The sequence below is a fragment of the Saccostrea cucullata genome, unplaced genomic scaffold, assembly GCF_032062105.1.
Source record: "Saccostrea cucullata isolate Sc308-1 unplaced genomic scaffold, CSIRO_AGI_Scuc_v1 ctg1220, whole genome shotgun sequence".
Taxonomy (NCBI): Eukaryota; Metazoa; Mollusca; class Bivalvia; order Ostreida; family Ostreidae; genus Saccostrea; species Saccostrea cuccullata.
This window is the reverse complement of record NW_026931211.1, coordinates 321,246-335,254: the sequence shown is the minus strand read 5'-3', so window position 1 is coordinate 335,254 and position 14,009 is coordinate 321,246. Positions and strand designations below refer to the sequence as shown.

Here is a 14,009-nt window from a genome sequence, read left to right as displayed (position 1 = left end):
ATTTGATATATTTTAACAATTTTTATTCATAATTTTAAAAAAATAAATGCTGAAATACTTTCTTTCTTTTATTTTTGTACGAACTATTCCATACACCGTAATATTATTTGTTACGTTATTTGGTCCGAGGTAACTGTAAGCGAACTTTGAATGAGAAATAAAGACAAAATACACATTTATAGTGAACAAAAATATGTGATAAAAAAAATCTCCCACGGTTTGTGGTTTGATATGATTTTTATCCAACGAGTTGTGTGTTTTCTATACCCTCTCCAAGGCTCGGGGATAGAAAACACACAACTCGTTGGATAAAAATCATATCAAATCACAAACCATGGGAGATCATATATATCTTTCATTATTAACAAGAGTCCGTGTATTCTAGAAGAGAAATCAGTCAGATGTCATTTACAGATCTTATTTTGTTACTATCAGGAAAATTAATTCATCCAAAAGAATTTTTTAGCACTCAAAACAAATATCTAATTCATCCGAATATAAAATATCCAATTTTCAAGATCAGATCGAACATCCAATAGAAACATGTATTTTAATATATTGCTTATTTGTACCTGACCCCACCTCTAAGGTTTTGGAGGTCCTTGTTTGCTCTGCTCGTATTTTGTATTTATACCCCACGCAACTAGTTGCGTGAGGTATAATGTTTTTGACCCGTCTGTCAGAGTGTCAGTCAGTCCTTTTTTTGTCAGCGCAACTCCTCATAAACCGCTGCACAGAATTTCGTCAAACTTTGCAGGTATTTAGGATACAATGTGTAGATATGCATATTATCAGGAAAATTCGATTCCTTTACTTTTTCCGGGAATTTCCACACGTTTCAACTTAGATTTTTGGCCATACCTTGAATATAGAGATGAACAGTTTGTCAGCGCAACTCCTCATAAACCGCTGCACAGAATTTCATCAAACTTTGCAGATATTTAGGACACAATATGTTGATGTGCATATTACCAGGAAATTACGATTCCTTATTTTTTCCGGGAATTTCCACACTTTTCAACTTAGATTTTTGGCCATACCTTGAATATACAGATGAACATTTTGTCAGTGCGACCCCTCATAAACCACTGCACAGAATTTAGTCAGACTTGGCAGATATTTAGGACACAATGTGACATTGTGTAGATGTGCATTTTACCAGGAAATTCCGAATCTTTTATTTTTCTGGGAATTTTGGCACTTTACAACTGAGATTTGTGGGGATATCTTGAATATAGTGATGAACAGTTTGTCAGTGAACTCCTCATAAACCGCTGCACAGAATTTCATCAAACTTTGCAGATATTTAGGACACAATGTGTAGATGTGCATATTGCCGGGAAATTCCGATTCTTTTATTTTTTCCGGGATTTTTAGCACTTTGAGTTTGGGGGAGCGTGGGGTATGTGAGCTTGCTCACTTTTTCTTTCATTTTTAATGGACTTTTGAGCTTGAATACTGTTAATATCTTAACATATTCTATCTAAAGCGTCTAACCAAACAGATAAGAAGTCAAAAAACAAATTTAAACTTGTGCAAATAAAAATATCTAATTCGTTTGAAAGTTGCTTAATTTGCCTAACAGATATCTTATTCGTCTGAATAATGTATCATTATTCCTAATGAAGAATTTATTGAATTAAATTTTAAAAACATATTTTATTAAAGATGGGGCTCAATTTCTACAACTTAGACTGTCCTCTTTATATTTGAATTTTATAAAATTGCAATATCACGAGTGCAATTATTTTCAGCAACGAAACAATTCAAAGACGATAAAAATAGATTTTAAAATGTCTAAATTATATTTGTGGATCAGAGAACGAACCAACACCACATATCATCAAATACACATCTATAATGCACAAATTGTTGGATGATAATAAATTAGTCACTAGAGAATGTCTTGTTTGCATAATTTCTACAAAAAAAGCAAATTGTATGAATCTTCCAATCGTTCAATTGCACACCTTCAAAAGCAGACACTTTTTGTAATCATATGGAGCAGAATTTTTCCAAAAACTCCTGCATGAGAAAAATAAAACTTGCTGTGGCCTTTTGTTCGATATTATACAATTATGGACTCTTTTGATGTTGAATATGGTTTGTAATTCTCCAGAAAAATATTCATATTGACTGAGGCAGAACCGAGTCATTTTCAACACCAACACCATTGTTTATGTAGCAGTATACTCTTAGCGTGTGGGGTTTATGTCTCACAATTATTTTGATACTCAGGAGCAAGCAATCTTCATGAACAATTTCGAAATCTAGACGAGCTATTGACAAACAACTTGATTAAACAGGAATATCAACAGTCTCGTTTAAAGTAATCATTTCTCCAGTTTATTGTAGATACGTATATCATGGGAGCAAAAAACTTTTATCATTAAGTTAAGTGCTGACTGATGTTTTCCCTACTAATTGTCAGGGCATTATTTAAACACTGGATTGTCCGTGTTTCCCGAAGCACACGTGGATGTGATCGGTCGACAAAGATTTTCACTCATCGATAACACCTGATCCTACCTCTGGTGTTTTTGGAGGCCTGTGTTTGCTCTGCTTTCAATGTGCATTGTTTAATGGACTTTGAGCTTAAATACTGTTTAATATCTCAATATTTCTTTTCTATAGTAAAGCATGTATTGGCAAAATTACCCTCTCCACCTCTCCCGTTCCTGTTGACTTCATATCATATAATAGGATAAGATGATATTTATTTAAAGTCGGGTACATCATCAACAACAAAAGAAGAGCTATTTTCTGACTACATAGGTTACATATACATGATATAATAGAAGGAGGATATGGAGATACCGAACAGCATTCAATATCAAGGTCCATAAAACAATACAAAATAGGAGCAGAGTAAACACGGACCTCCGATAATTCAGAGATGGGATCAGGTGCCATGCTGACTGGTCACACCCGCTGTGTGTTTCTTGTCATGATCGGGAAAAAACGATCAGTCAGTATTTGTACATCATAAAGAATAAGGAAGAAAGAGTAATTAAAATTTTTTTATCACACTTAGAGTACTAAAATATCAATATATCTCTTTGATGATTTACAATGGCATATGACATAGTATTCATCACACTTAGACCAACAAACTGAACGAAATAAACCCTGTTTTCTAGACAAGTATAAAAAAAATAAGAATTAGCGACAAGCACAGCAATTACACCAATTTCCGTACCAACTATACCTCTACTGTAATTACTCTATATAAAATTACTACCATAAAACTGTCTATTTCCCCGAGAAGAGACAATTGCCCTCATCTGAGGACTACTCCCTGGAAAATCAGAGCTACTCCCTGGGACTACTCCCTCATGAATATTAATTATTAATTTTAACCTATCAAAGTGTTCAGTGGGCGGAGCGTTCATGTGACGTCATGTTATTAGCAATGTAACTATGACGGCAAAACATTTCGACATGCGATGTCAAAATCATATTTGGATATGAAGACAATGATAATTCTTCCAAATGTCAGTGAAAATACTTTTTAAAAATAATTTAATTATTTTAAGACACAATGCATTACTTATCATATAATCTGTTAAACCGCCTGAATTTGTAATTATGCCGCTACAGAGTGTTTTTTTTAAATGTCGGAATATCTGGAAAAAAATCGCCTATGATTGTTTTGGTATAATAAAACAGTTATAGAATGTGAACTCGAGAAATAGAAATTTATGGTTACGGTTACAATTGCCGCCTCGGGAAATAGTTTCCTCCCTCGGGGAACCATAAATTTGCTATTTCCCTCGTACCCATTCCATAACTGTATATTATAATGTCTTCTAAGGTGATGTATCCTATCTTAGACAGAAAAGTATTCACTGAAAAACGAAAACATATATTTTCCAAGTTGAGGAACATGTTTCGTTTTTACTATACACCTTCAGTACAACATATTTTTTTATTTATGTACGAAACACGTGTGTAAGTACACGTATGGCAGTCATTTTTGAATGACAATTTGTTGGGAAAAAATTTATTTCTCGTAACCCGTTGAGGAATTTTACAGGTTTTGTTCAATTTGACCAGTGGTTCTCAGTGGCGTGTATTCCATATAGGCAAAATGGTTGTAGCCTACACATCATTTTCTCAGGGATAAAAATTTGGTTGAATAACGGGATGAGGAGATAATAATAAATCCTACCTTTTAACAACATTTTGTTGCAAATGCCACCAAAAAGCACTATAAGCAATCCTTACTTTATACCTGTCAAATTATGTTTACAGTTTATATTCAAGAAAAAACTTCCCATTTCTAGAATTTTTTAGCCAAAGTTCAAGTGTCTGTATCAAACTTTTAAAAACCATCGAAAGCAAGGGAAAGCCATGATAAGTGCAGGAAATGAAATTGTTAACTGAAAATATATTTGGTGTATGAGTAGGAAAATATAAACAAGTCTACTTTGACCCAGCGAATGCACTGTCAACCTTTTACTTATTCCAGTACAATATGCATTTAAATTTAAAAAAAATTATAAATCTGATGACATATTGCATAGCGCTTCCCAGTACTTTAATTACTTTGATTTGTCATGCTTTTGACAGAGAATGACTGGAACATTCATGTGTCCATCATTGAGGAGCTGATGTTCGCAGACGTGGCGTTGGTGGCATACGAAGATAGTGGTACTTCTGGGGGAATCAGATTAGAGGCACCGCCAGGGAGGGAGATCTTCTAGCCTAACAGCGAGGATGGATTCAGGGTGTGTTTCCATAGCAACAGCTACTGGCCAAAATTGAAATTTTAATTGCCAATACCTACATACGAGGGCTGTTTAATAAATAATGTCCTAAACTGTATAATATACCATACATATATCATATGACATTAAGCTTGACTTTTTCGTAGTCTGAATTTTTAAAAAATTGTAACACTGCATTAAAATCATTGTTATAGAATCAGTAAACGACTCATTAAATCTGTTGTAAAACTCGTTCAGAATCCCAAAGAAATCTAAATATTCAAAATTTACGGCAACCAATGTCTGTTTTATAGACAAATGAGCAGGTGGATATCAATGATAAAAAAATTATATAATGGGCATCAAAAATGGATACCGTTCTTGCTAACAAAACATTTAACAACTTATGTACCGTATGCCAAAAAAGGTCACCCTCTTTGTGTTGAAAAATGAGTAAAAACGACAGCGTGTAAGAATATCGAACTAATTATTTTAAAATATCAGTAACTCTAGTTTTCCACGTTTGTTTGAAATTCCAACAGAAACTTGAATCCATTGCTTAAACCCCTCGAAACAAAATTTACAATAAAATGTACTTGTCAAAAACAGCAAAGGTCTGAGAATAGCAAAGAATTGCAAGAGCACAAAGACAGATTTATTAACATTTTTCTTAATATTAGTGGTCTTGTTGTTCAAATTCGTATTTGTTGAAATCTAGAAAGCAAATTTGTCGCAAAAACATTAGAAGGTTAATGAGAGGATGGAACCAGAATCAGGAATCCACTACATAAATTTCTTCATGAAGAGTATAAAAGGAGTTTTGGGAATAAACAGAACACCTTAACAATGTTCTACAGCTCTTTCGCCTTCTGACTTGTTTCATTTTCCAAACTTAAAAAAACATCTTTCAAAAGGAAGAAACGAGTCCAGGAAATCATACAATCTACAAAGGGTGATACGTTTTTGGGGTTTTCTTGTTCAATTCAATTCCATTTATTCATTGATTCATTCAACAAGTTAGCATACAACCACGTTAATTACAAAATGAAAAAAACAGTGTGTTTTCAGATAACTAAAACGCGAGCTAAAATACATACATACATAAATGTGAGTGTTCAAATCAGTGAAGTCAATTATGTTTACAACTTTAAGTTACATAGTCATTTTGCAAACAGTATAAAATGAACAGATATTAACACTTGTTTTACTATTTCATTGATTTTGTAGACAGATTTCGTGTATTCTCAATTCTGTAAATATGTGAATTTTGTTGAATGATTCTTAATTGTCTGAGAGATTGTTGGTATGAGTATAATCAGTATAGTATGGCTGGAGGTTCCCTGTCACCTGTTGACAAATCCCAAAAATCTGCCATGTTATATATTATTCATATAAGTATTTTACAAATATCAACTAACTGAAATAAATTATGTACATCAGTATAATAATTCTGATTATTGTAGCTGTTTGTATTTTGTGAAGTGGTTCTTGTCTGAGAGATTGTTGGTATGAGTATAGAGCAGACTGGAGGTTCAATGTCATCTGTTGACAGATCCCCAAAATCTGCCACGATATGTCTCTCTAAAGTATAGGTATAAACTAGAGCTGTTTGTGCTCTCATTGCGTCTGCATGTCTGTAACACAAGATCTCTAGCATGTATAACATTATCAAGGATGGGATAATTAATAGATCCTCACGATTCTGTCGACCAGACAGTTGTTCTGGTATCAATTCACTGATGTTAAGACTTTTTATTGTAAAGTCTGATATCCCCTGCTACAGCCTGTCTCATCTTTGTAGACCAGGACTGTCCCCCTACTGCCTCAGTATACATCTCTGTATCTACATTTGACAAATACATCACTACATATGGCTGTGCTAACTTGGCCTTAATAATCTCTATAATAGATAAAGCTTCCATGTATCTAATTGTTTTGTAATAATACATGGCTATGTACATTATGTCTGTAATACAACCAAACTTGGCTGCTAATTTCAGCATGTTAAAGGAGATTTTGTCAGCTCTATACATCAGTTTGTTTTTATATGTGTAGGTTTCCACGTGTGATATAAAGGCTGTGTTTTGAAGGACATCAGCTGTAATTTTCTGTACAATTAGAACTTGATACTGTGTCAGGATGAATGAACCTATCATCTGTTCTATTGTTTGTAAATATCTCATACAGCGTTGTATGTTTATATTGACTATTACATTAAGGATATATAACTCATAATATAGGTTTACATCAATTTCAGCCTCAGAAATCAGAGTATGTTCACCTTTACAGATGGAGAGTCTGGGGCTATGAAGGACATTTATGATATAAGACCTAATGGAGGGACTGTGTAACAGGAGTGTTTATCCCTTCTCATACAACCCATACAGTCTAATAAATAACTGATGTTTTGCTTCGACATGGATTTTGCTAAGAAACATGTTGTTTTCTGGAATGAAAAAGTTAGGACAGACCCCCTCATACACCCATTTGAGGATGAGTTTAAAACAGACCCAGAACCCCCCCCCCCCCAGGAGATTTTGTGGATTCCAGTGTTGTAATGTATTCTGTTGAATCACCCAGAAAACTGCTGTCTTAAAGCTTCATGTGATAGGAACACAGTAATTTATCATCACTTACTTCACTGTTAATTATATCTGTTGAGAACAATTTGAGTAAGCCGTACGTTAAGAATTGACAGTGGTTCATTGCATACATAAGTTTTTGTTCAGCCAGAGATAAAGAAATTCTCCATTCATGGTCTTCATGTCTGCCTAGTTTATGTCCATTTGCTACAAAGTGACATCCATTTTTCACTATATCATTAACAACATGAGGCTGGGGCCATGAGTGACATCTATCTATCCATGAGGAGGCAGATGGAGCCAAAAGTCACAAACAAAACAGTGGGCATTATCAAATCCTAATGATTGACCAATTGTTAAACTGGAACAGGGTCCATGTGGAGTAGTTCCATATGGTGATACAAAACAAACTATTTATCTGTATTTAGAACTAGATATATATAGTGCCTGTTATTCATTCTAACACAAGCTCTCTGGACTATTATGTATACACTTGGTGACAGTAAATACAACAAAGTGAATCCTGGTGGACTATCAGAACAGTCACTGCAGATCAGTGTTTGTCTGTGTGTGTTATAATACTGAGGCTGAGATAATTCCCAGATCACACGGTGATCGATTAGCCACGTCATATAGTCTACGTCTGATCCTTCCAGTCTGAGTCCTTCTCTTTGACTTCCACTCAGCATCCCATTGGTCACATCATTTGTTTTCACTTGATTGTCCACCACATCCCTGGTGTCCATCACATCTCTCCTCATGGCCACCAGTTGTGAGGTCCCCACTTTACGACACAGTCCCACAAACACTGACTCTGGTATGTGTTGTATGGCTGTTTTCCTGCATGTCTACATAATTATGTTGAATCTTGCATCTAAAATGTCAGATACAGGCGTCAGTAAGTAAATTTGCCCATATTTGATTTATATTTTCTTAAAAGATTGGTAACTTGCATGTCAACATAATTAACTTGCATGTTGATATAAATATGTTGCATGTCTACAAAATTATGTTGCATTTTAACATAATTTACAGAAATATGCAACCATAATATAGATAGAGTAATATTATCATTCAGACAGACCTTCAACTGCAATTGTTGTTGATAACAATTTTACAATGTTTTCAATGTCACAATTGCTGAAAGCAATGTTTTTTTTTTAATCTCTCAACTTTGAAGTCACGTGCTATGACACCTTGCTATACAAAGACTGTTCCAAACGGAAAATAAATGAAAATGTAATAAACAGAAAACTCAATTATTTTTTATATTTTGTAGTTGAATATGGAATTTATTTCATTTTTAAGACAGATTTTAAAATATGTTATCTCATGCTTTCTACTATTCACAAAATAAAAAAATCCTATCCCACTTAAGTCTAGTGAAATAAATTCCCATCCAACGACAAAACATTGAATATCCTCTATGTACACACATTCATACAGATAATGTAGACAAAGAGTGTAGAATTGTAAAACACATTGTTTGACTATCTTCACTTCTGTTAAATGATCTTATTTTTGATAGGTTTCCAGCTTTCTAGTCTATTTTTAGTTCAGCAATTTAAAGTAGAGGTAATGATGTTGTTTATATTTAGATCAGCAGTTTGAACTGGAGGTAATGATCTTGTCTATGTTTAGTTCATCAGTTTAAATTACAGGTTATGATCTTGTCTATTTTTAGCTCAGCAGTTTAAAGTACAGGTTTTGATCTTGTCTTTTTTAGTTCAGCAGTTTGAAACGAAGGTCATGACCTTGACTTTTTTTAGTTCAGCAGTTTGAAGAGGGGGTAATGATCCTGTTTATTTTTAGTTCACCATTTAAAGTACAGGTTATGATCTTGTCTATTTTTAGTTCAGCAGATTGAAGTACAAGTTATGATCTTGCCTATTTTTAGTTCAGCAGTTTAAAGTAGAGGTTATGATCATGTCTATTTTTAGTTCAACAGTTTAAAGTACAAGTTATGATCTTGTCTTTTTTTAGTTCAGCAGTTTAAAGTAGAGGTTATGATTTTGTTTATTTTTATTTCAGCAGTTTGAAGTGGAGGTTATGATCTTGTCTATTTTTAGTTCAGCAGTTTGAAGTGGAGGTTACGACTGGGAATCACTGGGCGGCAGAGACAGATTTACCAATGCTAGGTTAGTAAAAATGTACAACACATATACTAACATTAAAACCCTCATGCAAAGTATTTTCAGTAAATGTGAAATGGAGATAACAGGCATTGGAACATGTAACTTTTTATTGTTGTAGAAAAGAGAGATCCATCCAAGAAACCACCACGGAAAGATTTAAAGAAGAAATCAAGTACGTTACGGAAAAGTAAATATTTTACAGATTCCACTAAAAGAGAAGTAAATTATATAAATAATGGTATGTAATATATTAAATGATTCCACCTACTGGTAAGTTAAGCTAGCTAAATTATTCTATACCATTTTGCGGTACTAGTTAAATGAAGACAGCTATGTAATGATATACTATGGCCATATGTAAAGTAACCATCCAAATAAAGAAAGATACTTTTAAAAATGTTAAATGATAGCATATTTCATCAATAATAGATACATGTACATGTAAAAACTTGGTTTGTATAAAAGAAGTTGTATTATAAGATTATAGCCTTTTGATCCAGTACAATCCCTCGATATATAGACCTTAGAGAAAGCTTTCTCTAAGGTCTATATATCGAGGGATTGTACCGAATCAAAAGGCTACAATTGTTTTATTATTTTTTATTAGTTAATAAGAAATGTCTTAAAATCCTTCTTTATAATACTCAGTACCTTCTCATACAAGGCATTGTTATGTCATTGCATTATTTATGACGTCACAGTAATGAAAACCAGCTGCAGTATCTGTTTTTAGAAACATCCAGTCTATAAAGACTATTGTGACGTCAGCACTATTGTTGCTTCACAGAGGAACGTTTCCAATTTTAGAAACAGCAGGTTTATAAGTTTTTAAAATAGAAACATCCAGTCTGTAACACTTTTTATGCTTGATCATGTGATCCAGTTTGAGCCAATCAGATAGTTGGAACAATAAAGAAAAATAATAATATGTTTTATAGCGAACAGTATTCAATCTCAAAGTCCATAAAACAATACAAAATAGGAGCAGAGTAAACACGGACCTCCGAAACATCAGAGGTTGGACCAGGTGCCATGGAGGAGTGAGCATCCCCCGCCGACCGGTCACACCCGCCGTGTGCCCCTTGTCATGATCAGGGAATAACGGAAAAATCCGTCGTCAGTTCAGTGTATAAATAATGGACAAACAATTAGTATGAAAAACGTCAGTCAGCATTTGACTCAGTGATAAATTGTATTTGCTGACAAGGTAATTGTATCGACCATATGGCTTACGAAATGATTACTTTAAACGAGACTGGTGATATTCTTGTTTCATCAACTTGCTTGTCGATAATTTACCTCGTTTTAGAAATTGTTCATACGTAGAGCATTCTCTTGCATATCGAATCAGCTGAGATATATATACTCCGTATATAGTTGATGGTATATTGCTGCATAAATAAGTCACGTATGTCTAGCTTTCTCAGTCGGTGGAATGGACACAGCGTCTGTAGACACCGAGAAAGATTCATGGCAAAAGTATCATTCTTTTTATTGATTTATTTTTTAAATCAATTGATTCTTTTAGATATGAAACATTTCTTAACAGTTTTTTGTTTGCCTTTTTATTTGTATTAAAAAATTAAAACAAGCTCTCCAATCTATAACATTTTCTGTTGCCTTTTACTTCAGTCAACAGTCAAAAAATTAAGCTAACAGTTTAAAATACTTAACTTAGTAAATTGTTTTGCATCTATTGGGATCACTATGTCACATGTTGTTATAATAACGGACATGTTAGGTGTATTCAACGACGTGCATGATGTTATATTTTATCAAATCCTGATATTTAAGAAGCATTATATGTAGTTTTATACAACATCGCATATCCACATGTTCGAAATATATCCTGGAAGCTCGGCATTTATAGGGGTTACAGATACTAAACATATACGTGCGGGAAAAGACTCCGTAATTACATGTATTTACTTTTGAAACACGTGGTCGTCTTTTGGTTGTTTTTAACAGGTGAGCTAAATTTCATTTTTGGAACACTATTCCCCCCCCCTTTTCATATATCCCTGTTCCCAGTAATTAAAGAAAACAAAAGTTAATTTTAATGCTGAAACTTTTTGTTGTTGAAATTGTAAATATGCCTATTTTTTTATTATTGCAACTTTTTGTCGTTTCAATAGTAATTATGTCCATTTTTTTTATAAATACAAAATCTTGATCTAGCAATCATTATTACGTATACTGTAGAAGTACTTTTTTCCGCGTGGTATTATTTTACGCTATGTACGCGGTCACAAATTTTCCGCGGAAATTTGTCCAAGCGTACTAAATACTAATGTAAGGCATATAGTGACAGTTTAAAAAATCCGCGTAATTTTCTACTCGCGGATTAAACAGAAATTGTAATTCCGCGGAATTATGACCTCGCGGAAAAAAGTACGTCTACAGTACCTATATGAATATAAATTAATGTTATTAATTGCTATATTCTGGGGGAACATGGTTGTGTTCTTTATCCCTGATTAAAATATTTGCCAGCAGGTAGGACTGAAATTAAAAAGAGAAATAGAATACTGTGATTATCAATCGGTTCTTTACAGCCTACGGCTGTGATCATGATGGTCAATGTGACGACAGGGTTTACTGTCCAAGTGGTCAGGTTGAAGCTTGCTCATACAGACAGTGTACATGTAAAGTAGGGACAAGTGAGTATTCAGCAGATTTATAAATCAGTCAAAGAAAAATACCATTTACAGTGAAATGAGTTTGTTTTCTTAAAACTTTATTATATAAGATGAACACAATTTTTCACAAAAAATCTTACGACTTAGACTAAAATTTCACCGCTTTGTATTTTTTTAGTTTAATTAATAAAGATATTTTTCTAAATAATTATATACAATATATCACAAAATATATCATGCAATACCAAAGTAGTTGTTGCAACTTAGATATACATGTTGTAGATGGGGAAAATTTTAATCTTATTCATTAGATTTTTTTGTAAAATGAAGCACAGTGGTTAAACGTTTTAATGTTTTAAGTCTTCTGCCCACGAATATTTAAAAGTAAAACCTCATGAACCTTATGGTGGAGAATCAGTATTGTTCCTTTGAAAAAAACAATAAACGTTCAAAATAATGGAATAATTATCAATGCTTATTAACCTGTTTTTATGCGCCCTTATCGATAGATTCAGTGCGTATATTGTTTTTGTCCTGTCTGTCTGTCTGTCTGTTTGTCTGTTTAGCTGTTTGTCTGTCTGCTGTCAACTTTAACCTTCGTCATAACTATTGAACCGTGAGAGATAGAGACCTCATGTTTGGTCTGCATACTTTACTAATTAAGCACTTTCAACTGACACCAAAGTCAATGACCTTGTGACCTTGACTGTGACCTCTATGCTAAAAATAGCTTTTTCAAACTTTCATATTTGGTATGCAAACTTCACTAATTAAGTGCTTTCAAAAGGCACCAAGGACAATGATCGTGTGGCCTTGACTGTGACCTATATTCTAAAAATTGCTTTAACGTACTTTGTTGCCGCTGGGCGCATAGTGTTTCACAAACACATCTTGTTTTTAGGATGCTTGTTTGATCGTAACTGCAAAGACGACTGCTACCGAAACCAAACCCCTGACTGTCGCTGGTTTAGATGTTATTGTCATAATACTAAATAAACAAGACAAACGTTTTGTATTATAATGATTAATCGATGGAATGTATGCAACTAACATACTTATTTCCATAATATAGAAACAGATCACTGTGAGAGGTATTAAGAGTCTAAATTTTATAATTTAAAAAAAAATGATTCGTGCCTTAAAAGACATATAATTACATTTCAAAATATGTTTCCTTAAGATTCTTTCAAATTAGAAAAAGGTTCATCTTCTATCATGGGATGAGTAATGAAATATATGGAGAAAACGAATGGTATCCGAGCCCCAAACTCCATTAAACAATACAAAATAGGAACGGAGCAAACACGGACCCCCAAAACATCAAAGATGGGATCAGGTGCCATGGAGGAAAGGACATCCCTGCAATCCAGTTAGACCCGCTGTGTGCTCCTTGTCGTGATAGGGAATATAACGGGTAAATTTTTGGACTGAATACAACACAATTTATACACTGGATTGACGACGGATTTTTTTCCGTTTTCCAGACCATGTTAAGGATCACACGGCGGGTGTAACCTGTGGGCAGGGGATGTTCACTCCTCCATGGCACCTGGTCCCTTATCTAATGTTTAGGAGGTTCGTGTTTGCTCTGCTCCTATTTTGTATAGTTTTATGGGATTTTTGATCTTGAATACCGTTCGGAATTTCTATATGTTTCATATGAATTGCAAGGACAGATCCTTGGTTTTTTGGGTTTTTTTCTTCATTTGACTAAGGATTACTCGATTAGTACTTATCTTATAAATACACGGGGATGAAGGTTTGACAGGTTCAAAGGAGTTGTCCAATCCTTCTAGGTACCTATCATCCACTCCCTCTCTCTTGATTTCACAAATTATTTGTTTTTTTTTTTAAAGATCGATCACTATTATAAAAAGAACTTTTTGATGTGTTCAAATTTACAGCAGTAGTCTATTTATATATATATATATATATATATATATA

The 14,009-nt window shown here is 33.7% G+C and overlaps 1 long non-coding RNA gene across 1 annotated transcript; it reads left to right on the top strand.

Annotated features, from left to right (window-relative positions):
- The first annotated feature begins 11,280 nt into the window (after window positions 1–11,280).
- LOC134231833 (uncharacterized) lies at window positions 11,281–13,078 on the top strand. The gene is made up of 3 exons (XR_009984635.1): window positions 11,281–11,394; window positions 11,982–12,086; window positions 12,967–13,078. It is a non-coding gene; the product is annotated as an uncharacterized LOC134231833 (long non-coding RNA).
- Window positions 13,079–14,009: the final 931 nt, after the last annotated feature.